The 20,373-nt window shown below is 41.5% G+C and overlaps 3 annotated features.

Annotated features, from left to right (window-relative positions):
- Nucleotides 525–2,334: an enhancer, noted in NCBI's record as "Rhodes enhancer fragment used in the GFP reporter construct". NCBI's record gives its function as "activates a minimal E1b promoter by reporter assays in transgenic zebrafish olfactory sensory neurons" and the evidence as "EXISTENCE:transgenic organism evidence [ECO:0001131][PMID:25417106]".
- Nucleotides 903–1,372: a transcriptional cis regulatory region, noted in NCBI's record as "Rhodes enhancer segment used in the LSCHR array". NCBI's record gives its function as "acts cooperatively with segments of the Lipsi, Sfaktiria, Crete and H Greek islands to upregulate expression of the Rhodes cluster olfactory receptor genes when inserted as an array next to the endogenous Rhodes enhancer" and the evidence as "EXISTENCE:transgenic organism evidence [ECO:0001131][PMID:28933695]".
- Nucleotides 1,101–1,150: a protein binding site, noted in NCBI's record as "emsa-Rhod-lhx2-F probe that binds Lhx2". NCBI's record gives the evidence for it as "EXISTENCE:protein binding evidence [ECO:0000024][PMID:28933695]".

The following is a 20,373-nucleotide window of genomic DNA, read 5'->3' as shown; positions in this document are numbered from 1 at the left end:
GTGGGTGGACACCCTCTTAGAGGCAAAAGAGAGAGGGAAGGGATGAGGGGTTTGTGGCGGGAAGACCGAGAAGGGGACAAGAGTTGAGGTGCAAACAAATAAAATAATCAATTTTTAAAAATTGAAAAAGACACCAAGAAAGAGTGGGGGAGTAAGTAATTTAAGCAGATTCAGATCCATACCCAGCAATGAGATTTAATCAGTGATTTACAAAATATTTCCAAGTATGGAAGTACAGTGGCAGTGGGAAGTGAGGGAGGAACTGGAGGAGAGGAAGTGGCAGGTAGATTTGACCTAAATATACTATATGTATGTAAGATTATTAAATAAAATGTATTTTTAGTCTCCTAACTAAAGATGCCCATGATCAGATAGACTCATTGCAAAATTATCTCAGAACTTCGAAGAAGCACTAACATCAATATAACTCAAATTATGTCATAAAATAAAAGAAAGGAAGGCCTTCAAAACCTTTTTATGAAACCAATACTATTCTCATACCCAAACCAGATACACATAAGTGCGTGCTCATGCACACACACACAAATTACAGAATAATCTCCCTGATGAACATAGATACACTCTCAATAAAATTCTTGCAATATGGATTTAAGATCACGTCAAAAAGGTCATTCCCGTGACCAAGGGAATTTCATTTGAGAAATGCAGGAACAGTTCTGACATTATTTTTGAACTGCCAAATTCAAATTCATATTCCAAAATATGTCAATCAGCCCACTTTATATAATTCTAAATTCAAGCTAAAAGTAAACTCACAAAGCCTCACCTTAGCACTCTGTGAGCCAAACACTAGTGGTAATTGGGTGGTTTTTTTTTTTGTGTGTGTGTGTGTGTCTGTCCAGAAAGTTCGGGGCCAGTCCTGAGCCAGGACCCAGCATGTGTCTTCTGCACATAAATCCCAGCACTGTCTCCACCTGAAGGCTGCCCTTGGCTGCTTGCCCTCTGCTCTGTCCCTACTGGAAACAAGGCACCCATCTCCCTAGGCTGTGTACTAACAATATAGAACTTATTTTCCAGCCCTAAAGTAGCTGCTCCCTTGGGTTCCGCCTTCAAACAACCTCTGCTAATTTGCTGGAGACTCTGCCTGGTTACTGAGTTTCTAATGAGCTCATCAAACATAGATGACTGGGCCAAGGGCAGGGCCACAGAGGATCTGGATTCTGAGACAGTGAGTAAGACAAGAAGCCTTTGAGGATTCAGCCTGTACACTTTGGGGAATCCTAATGAGCAAATCTGACTAACAACCTACTTCTATTGAGCAGAAATCATCAAACAAAGTTATAAGGAGTTTGGACTTCCGACTCAGCCCTCAGTAGGCCAGGTTGGCATGGTTCTTCTTCTATGATTTTCAAATTGGTGTGCCACTACCATATGCCAAGTTAAGCCTCAGAATCCACAGCCCAGGGGAACATCTCACTCTCCTGTTTAAGCTGGTTCTAAACATCTATCATCAGATAGGGAGGAAGCATAGACAATGTAGAATTTTATAGGTTTTATTAGTTGTTTGATATTAATAATAAAGTGAAGATACATAAATCATAAAACCTTCACAACGAGAAGCCATTACAGGGATATAGGAGACTTAAGGCAACCCTTAATCAAAAACTCCACTCAACATGGACAATGATTCATGAAATTTCTCACCTGGAGCTCCATTCATAATTTGCAGACAGCTCAAGTGTACATCCTAGGGGAATCTCTTCCCCTGAGTAAAATAGTTACTGCTTATATAACCTTGGGGAAGGGCTGTGTGCATCCTGTAAGTTTCAGGAGCTTCCTAAGGCTTGTAAGTTGTTTACTTTCTGAGCCTTGTATGTTTTAATTTCTAAGTCTTAACAGCTTCTCTTAAGGATAAAATATTTCAAGTTACAGGGAACTGCTATACAATAACATAGGCAATCCACTCTAATATAAAAACTAACACTGAGGAGTGGAGAGAAGAATGGGAAACTGTGTGTTTAAGCACTTGAAGAGAGCTCCTAGGCTTATGATGTACTACAGAACCAGCACGGTTAAGGACTTTTTGTAAAGCACTAGTTGCTTTCAACACAAAACATTCTGAATTACTCAGATACATTAATTAAAACTGAGTGTTACTAAGGGATTACACAGACACATATAAATAAGTATTTCAAACTAGAGGGGTATGGGATAATGAGCCTTTAATTTGGAGAGGTGAAACTCTACCTTACTTGATATAAAAATTAATTCAGATGGATTAAAATTAAAACATAAAAATACTAGAAGCTCACTTAGAAATGTTGTATAAATTATTAAGAATGGTTTTATTCACCTCATATTGGAGATGTTGCCTATAAAAGTGCAAACCTTAGAAGTGATAATGAAACAGAAGGGACTCCATAGACAAAGGGATGCACAAAAACCGAGCTTTGGAACAGCATCAGGATGCAAAGCAAGCAATGCTCTGGCACATACTGAGAGGTGCTATGGAGCAAGGGAAGTATTTTATTTTATACCTTTTCACTAATTATTTATGTGTTCACTTTACAAACTGATTGCAGTCCCCTCTCTCCTCCCAGTCCTACTCCCACATTCCACTCCCCTATTCCTCCTCCTCCTCTCAGAGATGGGAAGGCCCCCCCCATGTATACTTTTAAGGGTCCAAGAATTGCTGAAGGAAGACCCCAGACTCAAATAATATACAAAAGCAAAGAGTGTTTATTCTGCAGAAACAACCAGCATATAGGGTCAGTCATTCATACAAAATGGTTACAAGAGAAGCTCACAGCCAGGTGTGATGGTGCATGCCTTTAATCCCAGAACTCAGGAGGCAGAGGCAGGCGAATTTCTGAGTTCAAGGCCAGCCTGGTCTACAAAGTGAGTTCCAGGACAGCCAGGGCTATACAGAGAAATCCTGTCTTGAAAAACCAAACCAAAACAAAACCAAAACCAAAACAAAACCCAAAACAAACAAACACACACACACACAAACAAACAAACAAACAAACAAAAAAACAAGAGAAGCTAACTAACTCCATTTATACAGGGTTGGGGACATTTTCTAGAAGGGTTAGGTAACCTCTAACATGATTGGCTAGGAGTGCAGCAGTGATGTTAGTATATTTTTTATTGGTTGTTATATTATCTATATTCTATTTGGTGAGACCTTAAAGAATTCCAGGAATTGACCCAATTCAGGGCTTGTTATCCCTTCACCAGACATCCCAGGAATTTACTCAGCTCCAGGCTCCTTCCTCCCTCTCAGCCAAATATCAGGGCCACTATTAACTAAGGACTCATTGTTTGTGACTCTCCCAAGGAGACTTGCCTCCTTCTTTGGGAAATTGAAACTGTAGACCTAAGATGGCTGCCTGTTCTAAAATGGAGTTGGTTAGGTCCTCTCATGCTAACCTGCCCTGACACATCAAGTCATACAGGGACTTAGCACATCCTCTTCTACTGAAGCCAGACATGGCATTCCAGCTAGGGAAAGAGATCCAAGGGCAGGAAACAGATTCAGAGACAGTTCTTGCTTCGATTGTTAGAGGACCCATATGAAGACCAAGCTGCACATCTGGTACATATGTGTAGGGGGCCTAGGTCCAGCCCATGTATGCTCTTTGGTTGGTGGTTTAGTCTCTGTGAGCCTCCATGGGCCTAGGTTAGTTGGCTCTGCAGGTCTTCTAGTGGTGTCCTTGACCTCCAGCTCCCTCAATCCTCCCCACCTCCCCACTCTTCTACAAGACACCCCTTGCTCTGCCTAATGTTTGCCTGTGGGTCCCTGCATCTGTTTCCATCAGCTGCTAATGAAGTCTCACAGAAGACAGTTATACTAGGCTCTTGTTTGCAAGCATAGCAGAGTATCATTAATAGTGTCAGAGATGGGCTCTCTCCCATGGTGTGGATCTCAAGTTGGGTCAGTCATTGGTTGACCATTCCCTCAATCTCTGCTCCCTCTTTATCCCTGCTCATCTTGTAGGCAGGACAAATTTTGGTGATTTTGTGTCCTCCTTTTTCCACTGGAAGTCTTGCCTAGCTACAGGAGATGGCCACTTCAGGTTCAGGCTCCATATCCCCTGATGCTAGAAGTCTCAGCTAGGGTCACTCTCATAGACTCCCAGGAGCCTCCCTGCCCCCAGATCTTCAGCTTATCCCAGAGCTGTTCCCCCACCACCAATTTTCTTCTCTCTCCCAATCCGCTCTTCCCCTACTCTCCCCATACCTGATCCCCACCCCATGCCCCCCTTCATAATAGCCAAAAACTGGAAAAACCCTAGGTGTCTCTCAACCAAAGAATGAATAAAGAAAACATGGCACATTTATACTATTGAATACTACTCAGCTATTAAAAACAAGGGCATCACGAGTTTTGCATATAGACAGAACTAGAAAGTATCCTGAGTGTGGTAACCCAGACCCAGAAAGACATGCATGGTACATATTCACTTATAAGTGGACATTAGCCATAAAGTACAGGATAACCTTGCTACAATCCACAGATCCAAAGAAGCTAAGAAACAAGGAGAGCTCAGGAGAGGATAAGTGAATCTCAGTCAGAAGGGTGGATGGAGGGAGTAAACTGTGTAGACGAAAAGTATTCTAAAGCTGGGGAAAGGAAAAGGATTGGGCACAGCAAAGAAGATAAAATTCAAATGAAAAGTCAACATGAAAAGATTTCATCTCAATGATTAATTATTGTTCATCTGTGAAGAACTGAGATGCGATGTTGAATATTGTCTTGGTTTCCTTGTTGCTGTGGTAAAATATTCTGACAGAAGCAACTCAAAAGAGAAGTGGTTTGTTCTAGTTCAAACCCCGTGTGAAGTTCATCAAGGTCTAGGCAATCACAGTGGCTGGAGATTAAAGCAGTGGCCTCCTCATATGAGGGCCAGACTCCTGATTTCTTGCTTTCAGCACAGAACACCCTGAATTATTCAGATACATCAGCTAAAACTAGGTTAGTGGGGGGCTACCAGACAGATTGGTACATCCCCATACAAAAAGATAAACATTTTCATGACTCCTCGCCCATGCTGAGTGGGGCTTTTTGATGATGCAGCTGCTTTGAGTCTCCCATATTCATGTAATAAGCCGTCCTTGTGAAGATCTTATAATTTATGGATCTCCTCTTTATGATTAACATAAAACAACTCAGAAAATTATAGAATTCTGCATTGTCTATGCATCTTCCCTATTTGGCTAAATGACCATATGGGGTTGTCCTGGTTCCCTGATTCTGGCCCTGTGTGACATCGTTAAGAAGCAGAGGGTGATGTCTGCATGTTGCTGATCAGTCCCCTTTCTCTTGTACAGTCCAGGATCCCACCCAGGGAATGGTGCTGCCCACAGTGGGCAACTCTTCATACCTGAGTTAATATTATCAAGATAATCTCCCACAGGCGTGCCAGAAGCCCATCTCCCAGGGGATTCTAGATTCTATCAAGTTGAGTATACTGATCATCAGAAAATTGTTCAACCTCAGTGAAGAGAGATTCAAATGTCAATAGTTAGGAAAGTCATGAACAGATTAAACACTTAAATTTCATTGCTAAGTGGATATAATGTTTAAAAGGTTGACAGCATCTTGTGTGGGACAGGGATGTCATCTTTAACTGGATGCCAATGAAGAATTCTCAAAATGGACATATCCAGAAGAAATTCTTTAATTTTTCCCTTCCCATCAGCCTCTTCTCTATCCACTTCTGACTCCTCCATGCAAGCCTGGCACAGACACTCTTCCCGTTGCCCCTCTTTCCCACACTATCATACGTCTCCCATCATTATCTACATAAAAATGCCAGTTTAAAACTAGAAATAATGACACGTTTTAGAATATACACTGACATCTTCCCCAGGGTTTCCTGAGGACTGCCAGGAATCCAGCACCACAGCTGAACAGAGGTCTATGTAGAGCCAAAACAGTAGACAAACAGTGTTAGAGCTGGTGTCATTGTCCTCCAAACATGAAGTTGAGTTAACAGCTCATAGTGCGAAGGTGACCCATTCCCCCATAACTCAGGGTCACTATGCTTATTGCTTTTAGATTTTAAAATTGAGGTAAAAATACACATAAATACAATTTATCATTTTAGCTATTTTAGAATATGTTTTATGAAATGGAGTACATTCTATTGTTGTGAAGCCACCATTGCTGCCAATCTCCAGACTTCTTTCAACTTTCCCACTGAAACATGTATCCATCTAAAAGAACATATCTTTAATGTGTAGCAACCAAAACATTATTGTTGTGGCTTGAAAAAAAACCACATAGACCAATGGAACAAAATGGAGTGCTGAGTAACCAACACACACACACAGAGGGAGAGAGAGAGAGAGAGAGAGAGAGAGAGAGAGAGAGAGAGAGAGAGAGAGACAGAGAATTGATTTCCAATAGAGGCATCAAGAGTTTGAGGGGTATGGGATGCTCTCATCAATGAACAGGGTGGCAAACTAGATGTCCATATGCAGATGGAAGCAAAGGCCCTGTCACTCACACACACAAGTCATCTCAGAACGAGGAAAGATATGTGAGATTGAAAGTGATGAAGCTCTTATTCTAGAATAAAGTTTATAAAGAATCTTCAGGGCATGTGTTTGAGTGAAGATGTTCTGTATCGAAACGGCTAAACAACAAAAGCAAAAAACAAACAAATAAAAACCCCCAGATGAATTAAATTACACCAAACTAAGAAGCTTCTACACACTGGAAACAGCACTGGAAACAATCAAAAAGAGAAGAGATGGTATCTTAGTTAGGGTTTTACTGCTGTGAGCAGACACCATGACCAGGGCAACTCTTACAAGGACAACATTTAATTGGGGCTCTCTTCAGTTCACTACCATCAAGGCAGAAGCATGCCATGGGGCAGGAAGAGCTTAGAGTTCAACATCTTGTCCCAAAGGCAAACAGAAGACTGACCTCCAGGCAGCTAGAATGAGGGTCTTAAAGCCCACGCCACAGTGACACACCAACTCCAACAAGGTCACACCTACTCTAAATAGTGCCATTCCCTGGACCAAGCATATTCAAGCCACCACAGACAGCATTTGTTGGAAAGGGTAGCCTCTTTAACAAGTGCTGCTGAGGAGAAAGGATCCAGATGTAGAATACTGATACTCGATTCCAATCCCTCACCCTTTACAAAAATCAACCCAGATACAAAGAGGATTCTAATGAGAGTCTGAAAACTGAAAGTGGTACAGGAAATTGTAGGAGAACACCTCAAGACTGAGGGGAGAGCTGAGACTTTGTCAATGAGATGCAGTAGTCCAGAAATAATACCAAGAATAGGCAAGTAGAAATGAATCAAAGCAAAAAGTATCCCCTAAAACCAAACAGGAAAGGAAGAAAGAAAGAAAGAAAGAAAGAAAGAAAGAAAGAAAGAAAGACAAAGAAACGAAGGAAGGAAAAAATAAAGAGAGAGAAAGACCGAAGGAAGGAAGGAAAGAGAAAGAGAGAGAAAGAAAGAGAGAGAGGGAGAAAGGAAGAAAGGAAGAAAGGGAGAAAGAAAGGAAGAAAGAAAGAAAGAAAGAAAGAAAGAAAGAAAGAAAGAAAGAAAGGAAGGAAGGAAGGAAGGAAGAGAGAGAGAGAGAGAGAGAGAGAGAGAGAAAGAAAGAAAGAAAGAAAGAAAGAAAGAAAGAAAGAAAGAAAGAAAGAAAGAAAGAAAGAAAGAGCGAACTGTGCAGGGATATCCTACAGAAATAGTGGGGGGTGGGGCGTCGATTGCAGCTGTTCATCTGGCAGGAGATTAATTTCCAAAATGTGTAAAGAACTAAAAACATTAAATACCAGGAAAGCAAATAATCCAGTGTGAGGGAGGGAGCAAGACAGACAAGTCTCAAACACAGAGATATAAATGGGCAATAAACACAGGAAAATGAGCAACATCTTTGGCCATCAGGGAAATATCAACCAAATCAAGAGACATTCTATTTCAGCCACTACACAATCACTGTCATCAAGAACGCAAATCCCAAGAGCTGGTAGAGGCAGGGCTGAGGGAGGGAGACTTAGACACTGTTGGTGGGAATGCAAATTAGCCCTGACTAATGGAAATCAGTGTGAAGTTTCCTCAAAAAACTAAAACTGTAATTTGCATATAATCCAAATATATCACGGCTGGATACAGAACCAAAATAATCAAAGCCAGCTGACTAGAGTCACCTGCATGCCCATGTTTACCCAACACTAGTGACAACAGCCAAGCCAGGCAACAAGCCTAAGTACAGACTGGTGGATGGATGGATCAAGAACAGGTGGGATAAATGGACCAAGGAGTTTGACTTATCCATAGAGAAGAATGAAACTGTACTGTTTTCAGAGGAATGAATTGAATTAGAAGCCACAAGGCTAAGTGAAACACCTACTAAGTCAGTCCTGTACAGTATTATGGCTTTTTTTCCCCCTCACATGTGGATTTGGGGAAGGCATGAAAGTAAGAGTGACCGTGGGAAGTGGGTCAGTGAAGGTCATAGAGAGGGTATAATCAACACATTGTCATATGGTGTATGAAAATGCAATAAAGCCTGCTACTTTGTATGATTGGTGTGAACTAAAACTGCTTACTCTCTTATACTCTCATCACCACAGAATTCCCAAGAGGAGTTACATTTATGCTACAGCCACTGGGTCTGCCCCAGGACTCCTTGCTGCCTCTGGAAGTTGTGAAAGACTCCCTGCAGTCCTGTACCAAATACCTGAGAAGAACAACTTAGACAGAGAGAGGGATAGTCTGATTCTCCTTTCTCTCCCTTAGATTTCTATTAATATAAAAGCTTAATTTTTTATTTTACCTCTTTCTTCTTTGTAATATTTAAAGCTGCTAAAATTACCCATGAGCACTGCTTTAGCTGAACCTCCTAACCCCTGGCATGCTGTGGTTTCAATTTCATTGAGTTCTTTTTTAAAAAGTATCTTTTACTCTTAGAAAGTTCCATGCATGTATACTATGTATCCTGATCACATTCACCCACCATTCCTCCCTCCAGCTCCTCCTCCAGCCTCACAGGTCTCCGTCTCAGGGTCAAGGTCTCTTTTTAGTTTTATTTAGTTTTATCAAGAAACCCCTGAGTCCAATTTAGTGCTGTCCCTATGCAATTAAGTGAATCGCCTTCCCTCCAGGAGTTCAAAATACTTTCTAAATTCCCTTGTAACTTTTTTGACAAATATCTTTTTAAAATTTATTAATAATATGTAATTTATGTCACACATATCATTGAGAAATCTCTGTGAGTTTCATAAAATTTCATGTTTTTGATTTCTGTAGTAAACCAGAGGATACCCCTGTGTATGATTTTAAACTTTTAAATGTATTCTATGGCTTAGCATATGATGAATCCTGAATAATTTTTCATATGGGCTTGCAAAGGATATTTGCTCTTTTTTATGTTGGGCTAGGGTTTTATGAAAAGCTCTTAGATGGGTGGGGTAATCGTCTTCTTCAAGGGTTCTATGTCAGTATTACTCTCATGTCTGTTGCTACAACAGAATATCTGAATGTGGGTACTTTATAAAGACAAATTTATTTAGTGAGCTGTTTTGGAGGGGTGAAAATCCACCCAAGAGCCCTCTATGTCTAGACTTTGTTGAGGGTTCCTTTGGCTAGGTAACAACACGACAGAGAGGGAAATGGGGGAACTCGCCACATACAGAAGTTGTCAAGGGCAGGAAGTAGATTCACTTTATAGGAAACCGCCCATACCTGGATGGGACAGCATATGCCTACAATTCCAGAGTTTGGGAGGCAGAGGCAAGAGGATTGCTGCAAGTTTGAGGACAGTTTACCTGTTGAGTTCCTGGCCAATCATGATAAAATAAGACTCTAAAAAGTAATAGTAAAGTAAAACAAAAACAAAAACCTACTCTCCTGAGAACTATCCTGCATGTTCAACATGAATCCCTCACAAGGGCTACATACACTCCACTTGCCTGGTCATCTCACACTGAAACAGCAAACAGGGCCAGAGAGAGTGAAGTCAAGATGTAAAGAGAGCTATGGACTCCAGAAGAGCAACTGGCCCTGCTCCGCCCCGCCCAGCCCTGCTCCGCCCCGCCCCACCCCACCCTGTCCTGCCCTCACTAGAGGCGCCCAAGCTTAGACTGTCAGTCCTTCCTGTCCCTCCTCACCTCTCTCTGCTTCCCCTTTCATGATTAGTATATATGTACAGCACAGAGAAGGGGATTTCAATATGACATTTCTACAGATGTTTATCATGCAGGTAGCTTAGCTCCTATTCCCCTCCCTGCTTTCTCTTTCTGTCTCTCCCCCCACTTCTTGGTGGCTCCTATCTCCTCTCCACACAGTCCCTGACTACTCTCATGCCTTTGTTGTTAAATCTAAGTTTTGCATATGAAAGAAACACACTTATCATTTTTAGTCTGGCTTATTTTTGTTCAGCATCTCCAGTTCCATCCAGGTTTCTGAAAAATGGTGTAATTTCCTTCTTCTTTATGGTTCAATAAAATTCCATTATTTTGTATTTGGATCATATTTTTAATTTTATTTACCTGTTGATGTTTGTCTATGCCAACTGTAAGCTTAAGCATCTCTGTGGTATGACTATGATTACCTCAGATGGCACCAAGAAGTAGTTTGTCTGGATCGTATGGCAGTTTTAGTTTTTTAGCTCTTAGTATCATGGTTGGGTTTTTGTTTGTTTGTTTTTGTTTTGTTTTCTCCCATCTTTGTCAATATTTGTTGTTGCTTGTTTTCTGGATAATACTTTTCTGACTCGGGTAAAATGGAATTATAATTCAATTTTGATTTCCCTGATGGCTAAGGATGTTAAGCAAATTTTCATACATTTATTGGTCATTTGTAATTCACCTTTTGAGGGCTATTCGTTTGCCTGTTTATTGATGGAGTCGTTTGGATATTTTATTTTTAAGACCTTTGCATATTCTATTAACCATGGTCACATGCACAGCAGGTGGACTTCCTCATGACCTGCAACTAGCTCTCCATGTTTTAGTTGTTCTGCAAGTGGTCCATGAACCTCGGAGCTTCACACAGTCCGAAAGACTAATCCCTGCTCTTGCCTTCTGGGCTATTGGAACCCTCTTCAAAAAACCCTTTGTCTCTGCTTAGACCTCCAAATGTCAGTGTTTCCCCCAAGGATTTTCAGAAATGTTGGTCTCACATTAAGGTCTCTGATCTACTTGAACTGGTTTATAAAAGGTGAGTCATAGGATCTAGTTCCCATACATATGGATATTCAGCTTCCAGAGCCACAGTGGAACACTCTCTTCTCCAATTATGAGATGGTTGTATCAATGTGGCATTCTTACTGAGTTCTCCACTCCATAACCTTGGTGTCTATGTGTGTTTTGTCCCAGTACTATGCTAGTTTTTTTTAACTATGGCTGAGTAGTGTGACTTGAAGTCAGACATTACTTTAAATCCAGCCTGTGTCAAGTTGACACACAAAACCAGCCAGTACAATTAACCCCTTGTCAACTTGATGCACAAACACATCACTATTAAGCCTCCACATTTACTTTCTTATTCATCCCCAAGATCTAAATAACTTTAAAAGTCCCACAGTCTTGCATATTAAAAGTTCAATCCCTTTAAAATATCCATTATCTTTTAAAATTCAAAGTCTTTTAAAAATTCAAAGTCTCTTAACTGTGGGCTCCACTAAAATGTCTTCTTTCTTCAAGAGGGAAAAATGTCAGGCACACAGCCTAAGCTCCCTGCTACCGGAACTTCTCACATTTCCACAACCAACCTTCCAGAGAGAGAGAGGGAGAGGGGAAGGGGGAGGGAGAGGGGGAGGCGGAGGGGGAGAGGGAGAGGGAGAGAGGGAGAGAGGGAGAGAGGGAGAGAGGGAGAGAGGGAGAGAGGGAGAGAGGGAGAGAGGGAGATTACATTTAATTGTAATCTTAGTCTCACTTAAAGACAAATTATATTTGTTGTTCTTTATATGTGTGCACAAAATAGGCCATGTTGTTATACATTAGGCAGATGGTATAGCTTATAAAATGACCTTTATACATTATAATTAACTATTTAAGTAAAAAGTACAGTCTAAGTAAGTACATGTTTTTTTTTAAATAGAAATTCTGACCTATTAAAATCTGAGACTCCCCTAATCTGTGTTATATCCAATTTCAACAGAAGTATATGGGAAATTATTTGTCTAGATCCACTTTCATTCTAGGTTCTATACTCATGTATGACTACAGACTTCCCATGCAGCTTGCAATTTACCTCAGCAGAATATCAAGAAAAATACTTCCATGTTTACTTATTTTATGTCAAGCTGTGATGCCTTATGGTCATTCTGAAGCTGTTAACATACTTGTTTAATATTTTAGCTCACTTATACATTGTTATTGTTCACACAGCATTATGCAACTGTAATATAAAATTCAAATTCAAGTTATTGCTTATTTTTAAGGCAGAAGAAGAAGATAATAACTTAAAACTTTACCCTTTAAGGTAAGTTTTGAGATGTTCTCTGAGTTTCTATCACTATGAGATACAGTCCTCTATGGTCCCCAATAACACTCAACATCCCATGCAATACATTATTAACTAAGGTCAGGTTATTATAGATACACTATACTTTTATTCTACAAGATAAGAAAATATTGAGTAGTACAAAAATTCTACATGCATATTCTTACAAAGGATAAACTAGCAGGTGGCTCATCCCTAGAGAAGGCTGTTCTCCACGTCTCAACAGTCAATTAATTGTTAATTACCTGAAGCTTGTTATCTAAATGTGGAACCCATGAAACTTCTCTCATCCATGTCAGCTGTTTTTTTCCTAATTTTATTATTAATTAATTTATCTATTTATTTACATCCCAAATGTTACTCCACTTTCTGTTCCCCCTTACAGAGTTCTTCCCCCACACCTCCTCCCCTTTGCCTCTGAGAGGATATTCCCCCCTCCTTGGGCATCAAGTCTCTATAGGATTAGGTGCATCCTCTCCCACCGAGGCCAGACAAGGCAGTCCTTTCCTATATATGTGCCGGGGCCTTGGACCAGCCTGTGTATGCACTTTGGTTGATGGCTTAGTCTCTGGGAGTTCCCATGGGTCCAGGTTAGTTGATACTTTTGGTCTTCCTGTAGGATTGCAATTCCCTTCAGCTCCTCTGATCCTTCCCTTAACTCTTCTGTAGTGGTCCCCTACTTCAGTCCAGTGCTTAGTTATGGTAGTATCTGCATGTGTTTTAGTCAGCTGCTGGTGGAGCCTCTCAGAAGACAGCCATGCTAGGCTCCTGTTATGCATTTCCTTTTGGGTCTGGGTTACCTCACTCAGGATGATATTTTCTAGTTCCATCCATTTGCCTGCAAAATTCATGATATCCTTGTTTTGAATAGCTGAATAGAATTGTGTAAATGAACCACATTTTCTGTATCCATACTTCAGTTGAGGGACAGCAGGTTGCTTCCAGTTTCTGGCTATTACAAATAGAGCTTCTATGAACGCATGTCTTTATGATATTGTGGAACATCTTTTTGTGTATATGCCCAGGAGTGATATATTTCCAATTTTCTGAGGAGCTACCAGATTGATTTCCAGAGTGGTTGTACTGGTTTGCAACCCCACCAGCCATGGAGGAGTGCTCCTCGTTCTCCACATCCTCCCTAGCCTGTGCTGCCACCTGAGTATTGATCTTAGCCATTCTGATTGGTATAAGGCAGAATCTCAGGGTTGGAGATGCTTTCTTTTTTTCCACTGTAGGATTTTGGCTTCCTTGCATCATGTGTCCATAGGTGTGTAGGTTTATTTCTGGGTCGTTGATTCTATTCCATTGATCAACCTGTCTGTCTCTGTACCAACACCGGGTAGTTTTATTACTGTTGCTTGCTAGTATAGCTTGGGGTCAGGGATGGTGATTCCCCAGAAGTTCTTTTAAAGTTCAGAATTGTTTTGGCTATCTTGGGTTTTTTGTTTTGTTTTGTTTTCATATGAAGTTGAGAATTGTTCTTTCCATGTCTGTGAAGAATTTTGATGGGGATTGTATTGAATCTGTAGATTGCTTTTGGTAAGGTGACCATTTTCACTATATTAATCCCACTGATCCATGAGCATGGGAGATTTTTTTTCCATCTTCTGAGATCTTCTTTGGTTTCTTTCTTCAGGGACTTGAAGTTCTTGTCATATAGACCTTTCACTTGCTTGGTTAGAGTCATACCAAGATATTTTATAGTATTTGTGGCTATTGGGAAGGGTGTTGATTCTCTAATTTCTTTTTCAACCTGTTTGTCATTTGTGTAAAGGAAGGGTCCTTATTTGTTGGAGTTAATTTTATATCCAGCCACTTTGCTGAAGTTGTTTATCTGCTGTAGAAGTTCTTTGGTAGAATTTGGGGGAGGGGTCACTTATATATACTATATCATCCATACCTTGACTTCTTCCTTTCCTATTTGTATACCCTTGATCTCCTTTTGTTATCTTATTGCTCTAGCTAGAACTTCAAGTACTATATTGAATAGATAGGGAAAGAGTGGGAAGCCTTGTCTTGTCCCTTATTTTAGTGGAATTACTTCTAGTTTCTCTCCATTTAACTTGATGTTGGCTATTGGTTTGTTGTATATTGTTTTTATTATGTTTGTGTATATGATTGAATTCCAGATCTCTCCAAAACTTTTAATATGAAGGAGTGTTAGCTTTTGTCAAATGCATTTTCAGCATCTAATGAGATGATCATATGATTTATTTTTCTTTGAGTTTGTTTATACAGTGGATTATGTTGATGGATTTTCATATACTGAACCATCCCTACATCCCTGGGATGGCTGATCATGGTGAATGATGATTTTGGTATGTTCTTGGATTCAGTTTACAATATTGAGCATTTTTGTGTTGATGTTCATAAGCAAAATTTGTCTGAAGTTCTCTTCACTGTCTCTCAAGACCACCTGCTGGGAACCTGCCTGGAGCACCACAGAACACTGGTGGTTCTCTCTAGAAGGTAGCTGATTGGGCAGACGTTGGCCTGAGCATAACTTAGCTTTGTGAATGTAAAAGCTGCTTAGTATTACTGCTATTTAATCTATTTGATCCTTAGTTACACTGGGGCCAGAAGCCTACAGCTTCAGAGGAATTATCACCTTTTGCTTAATGGCAGGGGATAAAGTAAAAGATGTACTCCTAGTGCTCCCTTTTCTGGCCCATCGGCCAGAAGCCCTTCACTGGCCAGGCTGCTTAACTGTTTATGAACCAGGGAGGAAGGGAAGGAAAAAGAACTCAGATCCTTTACACAGGCGAATATGCACAGACACATATACATAAGTATACCCACACTCTGGCCAGGCCAGACTGTCTCAATCAACTCCACAAGTATTACCTGCATATATGTACATATACACAAACAAACATATATACATTTGGATGGATAGATGAGGCAGAGCCCCCCTCCCCCCAAGCCATCACATCACACCATATCACCTTTATTTCTACTCTCTGGCCTTTTTATAGACTAAGTTCTTAGAGATTTACCTCATAGATAAAATACTATACAAAATGGGAGTTACAGAAGGATGTTGATATTAAGTTCAAAGCAGTGCTCCATTCTCTCTGCTCATCATAAGTTCAAGGCAACAGTTTTATATGGCTTTGCCTTATCATAGGTACACCAGTGGCTTCATCCTTGAACCTGAATGCTTTTCCTTGAATATAAATTTGTCCCAAGCCTATATCTCTTTTTAGTGTAATTATGAAAACACATTGTATTTCTTATTGTGTAACCTTTACTTAATGAGGAGTGGGCACGTTCTATTCTTGACGCTAACTTTATTACAACTTAGCAAAAGAACTAAAACCATCTCTTAAACCTTTCTTCCTAAAAAGAAATTTGACAGATATCAAATTAGGAATTCTATAAAATCATTAATTCATCTGAAAGTTCATCTTTCTGTTGATCTGCAGGAAATCTGCTCAACAGGATAGGCTAATGCTCAGGGATTATTATAATAATTTCATAATAACAGAAAATGTATATCAGCTTCAAAAAGCAGTCCGAGATGAAGTCTCTTTGGGACCTTGCTCACCCATCGCAGATCATGTAGAAACAATGGGCCACCACCAGGAAGGTCACTTACTAACTTTTGCCTATCCTAGATGGCTCCTGACAGCTACCTCACAGCCAGTCACCATGCCAAGGCATTCCCAGACCCCATAGGCTGTGATATTAATATTACTATACTACTTTGGGGATGAATGAGAAAGAAAAGGTTATAGTTTTAAAGTGATGTGTTTGTGTGTCAACTTGACAGTTGGTCAGTTGTGCTGGCTAGTTTTGTGTACAGACATTTAGAAGAGGAAACCTCACTTGAGAAAAATGATCCTACCAGATTAGCCTGTGGGCAAGCCTGTGGCACATTTTCTTAATTAGCAATTAATGTGGGATAGCCCAGATCATTGTCCCACCTCTAGGCAAATCGTTCAGGGTGCTATAAGCAAGCAAGCTGAATAAGCCGCAAGGAACAAAGCAGTAAACAGCACTCCAATGGCCTGCACCAGGTTCCTGCTTCCAGGTTCTTTCCCTGACTTCCCTAAATAATCAATTAACAGTTGTAAGATGAAATAAACTCTACCTCCCCAAGTTGCTTTTGGTCATGGTGCTTTACCACAGCAATGAAAATATAAAAACACACTCCCTTGGCATGTTGTTGCTAGTGTTGTCATTGCTGCTACTGCTGCTGTGGTGGTGGTTGTTGTGGTTGTTGTTACCTTGATGTGAGTTATTCTGAGGAAATTTCTAATCCATTAGTTTATCTTCAAGGCTGGAAAGCATCCCTTCTCTGTTTTTAAGAATTCCCTGAAGCCTGTGGACGAGTTAAGGTAACATGGGACAGCCTCCCCACCAAGTCCTCATCCCAGTCACTCTGCAGAGTCCCTTTGCCCTGTAGAATGACATGCATACATCACAGAGGTCAGGATGTGGACATGGCTGAGAGGATTAATCTGTCCACACCACTCCACCCAAAGTACAGCTAAAATATCTATGGAAGATCAAATGGATTATTAAAAGAACACATTTCACCCAAAGCAGAAAGGATGAAGGAAACATAGCAGGGAAAGAGATTAGAAATAGAAAGAAATGCAGAAGGCTCCCTCTTATGTTACATTGTGTGTAAGTTTACATTACACTGTGTATACGTGGAATATATGCTCTAAGTAGAATACAAGGTTGACTGATTTTTTTTTAACGTGTTCTCTGATCTTTAAGTTTGCCTTTTCAAGACAGGTTGCTTTGAAGATATTGGCTTCCTGTCTGTGTGGCTGCTTGTCCAAGGATCCTTGGAGGCGGTCTCATTTCCTTTGTGGTTTCCTAAGTTGTCAGTAGGAACAAGCCCCTTTCTCCTCAGATGAGTATCCATCTCAAAGGCTTGGAAGCATTAAGTCAGCATTTTCCCTCCCCAGGAAGAGATCCAGTGGAAGCCAAGGGAAGTAGAAGTATTTTTCCAAACATCCTTGACTGCACAATGACCCAATACAACTTGAACAGTCAAAACAAATTTCCCCCTGTGTTTAGTTCCCAAACTCCAGACTCCACACCTAACCTGAGGTAACCTTTGTGGTTAGGATCAGTGCTGCATTCATTACTCAGAAAAAAAGGTTATCCAACAGGACTGCCTCAGCTGAAAACCAGCATCTTCACAAACATCCAAGGACCATTTAAGGTTAGCAGAATGTTATTGTAAAGAGTTAGCAGGAAGGAAAACCAGTGGCACTCAAAGTCTTGCGCGCACTCAACAGGCCAGGAAGAACGACGCTGCTACAGGATCCTTCTGCACACGTTTATTCAGTCCTGTTTCTTCTTTCTCCATATATCTCCCTTGTTTTTATATCTCCCTTGTTTATATCTCCCTTGTTTTTATATCTCTCTTGTTTTTATATCTCCCTTGTTTATATATCGCCCTCGTTTTTATATCTCCCTTGTTTTTATATCTCCCCCGAACCCTGGGCCTCTCACTCTTTTATACTCTCTCTCAGTTCCCATCCACGCACAGCAGGCCACGCCACCTCACCAGGCACGCAGCTTCAGCTAATCAGTGCAGCAGGGGCAAATCTCCACCAAATTGGATTCACCTGTATCCTGGTACACCTGCGCAGCACTCAAGATGTTTGTGTCTTATATGAGGAAGTCAGGTGCAAGTCATATGACTTAGCTGCAGTCTCTGGCGCCTTTAGGACTGCCGCCACACCCGCTCCCCACAATTCCCCCTTTTTTCTTTTTTGGCAGAGAGAATGTCTGTAGATAGCCCCTCGCAACCATGCCCCTTACCCGTCTTTGGGAGACAAACAGCATTGGTTTGATCCCTGTCTTAGGTTGGTGACATGCCCAGGGAGTCTTATCACTGACTACCTCTCAATCATGCCAAGCCACTCCTGGGGAGATTGTGTTTTGCTTGTGGCAGGTGCATCAAAAGGCCAGGATGTTAATTAACCTATGGCCAGATCTTAATTGCTGCAAGCAAGCCTCATGGGTGAAGGTAGAGGTCTGATCCCCAGTGTGCAAGCATAGGGGCCCTACACAAAACCATCTCTTAGGCTCATCACCCAGAGAGGTCTTGGCCAGCTCCCGTGTCGTTTTTCCTGGGGGAAGGGAACTAGGACACTGAACCTTCATGCAATCAGACATACCTTCCACAGGATGCCAACAGCAAGCTATCCTCTGTGCAGTGCTTAGCCTCGCACCCCACGGCATAACGCAGCATAATTTCTTTTAGAGCGGCAAACCGAATCTGAGGAGATTGTCCCGCCTCCACTGCAGCAAAAGCCTACGCTACCATGGCGAAAGTGCGGGCCGCACACTCTGCACCTAACACATGTGCCAAACACAAAACACACACACACTATAACAAGCATACATCCCAGGGCTCTCATCCCCGCTCATCTTCCCTGAAGCAAGGGATAGATAGCCAGAGGGGCTATCTCTTTAAGGGGAATTTAGGGATCAAAAAGCGTGGAAAAATTTGAATATCATGTCGAGCTGGTATCGGCTTCTGGAATACCGAAAGGATCTCTCATCTCGGCTCCATCCTTTGTGCTTGTGGGATCATCCACCACATCCACAGGGGCAACTGGATCAGGAGCCTCATTCTTGCAGCGTCTCACCAATCTCTCCGGCACCCAAAGAGGTTCCATCTGGTCCTGTGGAAACACACAAACAGACCCTCTCGCCCACGTCAACACCTGATCCTGTCGATCCCAGGGGGGATGGACACAATACCTCGTGGTAATGAGACCATAACCTCAATCACCTGTGTGTTCATCTGGGGAGTCAATATGAGAGTCAAGTTTTCACTGCTGAGGAGGCATAGGGAGGAGGCACAGAAGCTAATTCGCCTTCCTCCTCTGCCTCGGCTCTTTTATTTTGTCCTTTCTGTCCACCTGATAACACTGTGTCTCCTTTCTTTTTCCTTTTTCTTTTTAAGCCCTTCTCCTCTTCCGACATACTTTCTTGTTGCTCTGTAAGGATTTTCTGACCTGTCTTGACTGCCTCTTGATTCAAACAGTAACAGAGTCCATATATCAGAACAAACAAGACCAAAACTATCAGACCTACCCACAAAGGGTCAATGGGAGAAAAAAGCATAACTACACAGCGAGGATCTATTGATCACTACACTGAGGTTATCATAGTTCCTTAACTTGTCCCCAAACCAGGAACCTTAACTTGTCCCAAAGCCAGGAACCTTAACTTATCCCAAAACCGTGAACCTTTCGTTACTTTGTGCCTGCTTCCTGGCAACTTTATATTCCCCTCTATTTTATCCGAGGTCCTTCCCAAACTCCTGGGTTACTTTGTGCCTACTTCCTGGCAACTTTATGCTCACCTCTATTTTATCCGAGGTCCTTCCCAAACTCCTGGGGTCACAAGTTTCACTCACCTTGAACTTACCCTGCCGGCAACCACTGACTGCTGAAAGTTCTGAACTCGGTGGGGGAGTCGGTTCCCCGTACGGGCCACCAATTGTCGCGCCCGCTCTCGACCAGCAAGAACGACGTGACCACCAGTCCTTCTAACAGCAGTTTATTCAGTCTTCATCTTTCTTCTTTCTCTTCATCAGTACCGTTCCCCAGCTGAAGAGTTCTGAATCCATGCTGGATCCTTCTCAACAGTCTGTTTTAAGGGAACCTTTATTAACCCCTTCTTCCCCGTTATGCAGTTCTGAATCCTCCCTGTAGCAGGGGCTCTTCGCTCTTGCCTGAAGATGTTTCTTTTCCCGGGTTTCAGCACCAACTCTTGCGCGCACTCAACAGGCCAGGAAGAACGACGCTGCTACAGGATCCTTCTGCACACGTTTATTCAGTCCTGTTTCTTCTTTCTCCATATATCTCCCTTGTTTTTATATCTCCCTTGTTTATATCTCCCTTGTTTTTATATCTCTCTTGTTTTTATATCTCCCTTGTTTATATAT

The sequence above is a fragment of the Mus musculus genome, chromosome 1 (genome assembly GCF_000001635.26).
Source record: "Mus musculus strain C57BL/6J chromosome 1, GRCm38.p6 C57BL/6J".
Classification (NCBI taxonomy): Eukaryota; Metazoa; Chordata; class Mammalia; order Rodentia; family Muridae; genus Mus; species Mus musculus.
The sequence above is the reverse complement of the archived record's forward strand: the minus strand, read 5'-3'. Positions and strand labels throughout refer to the sequence as shown.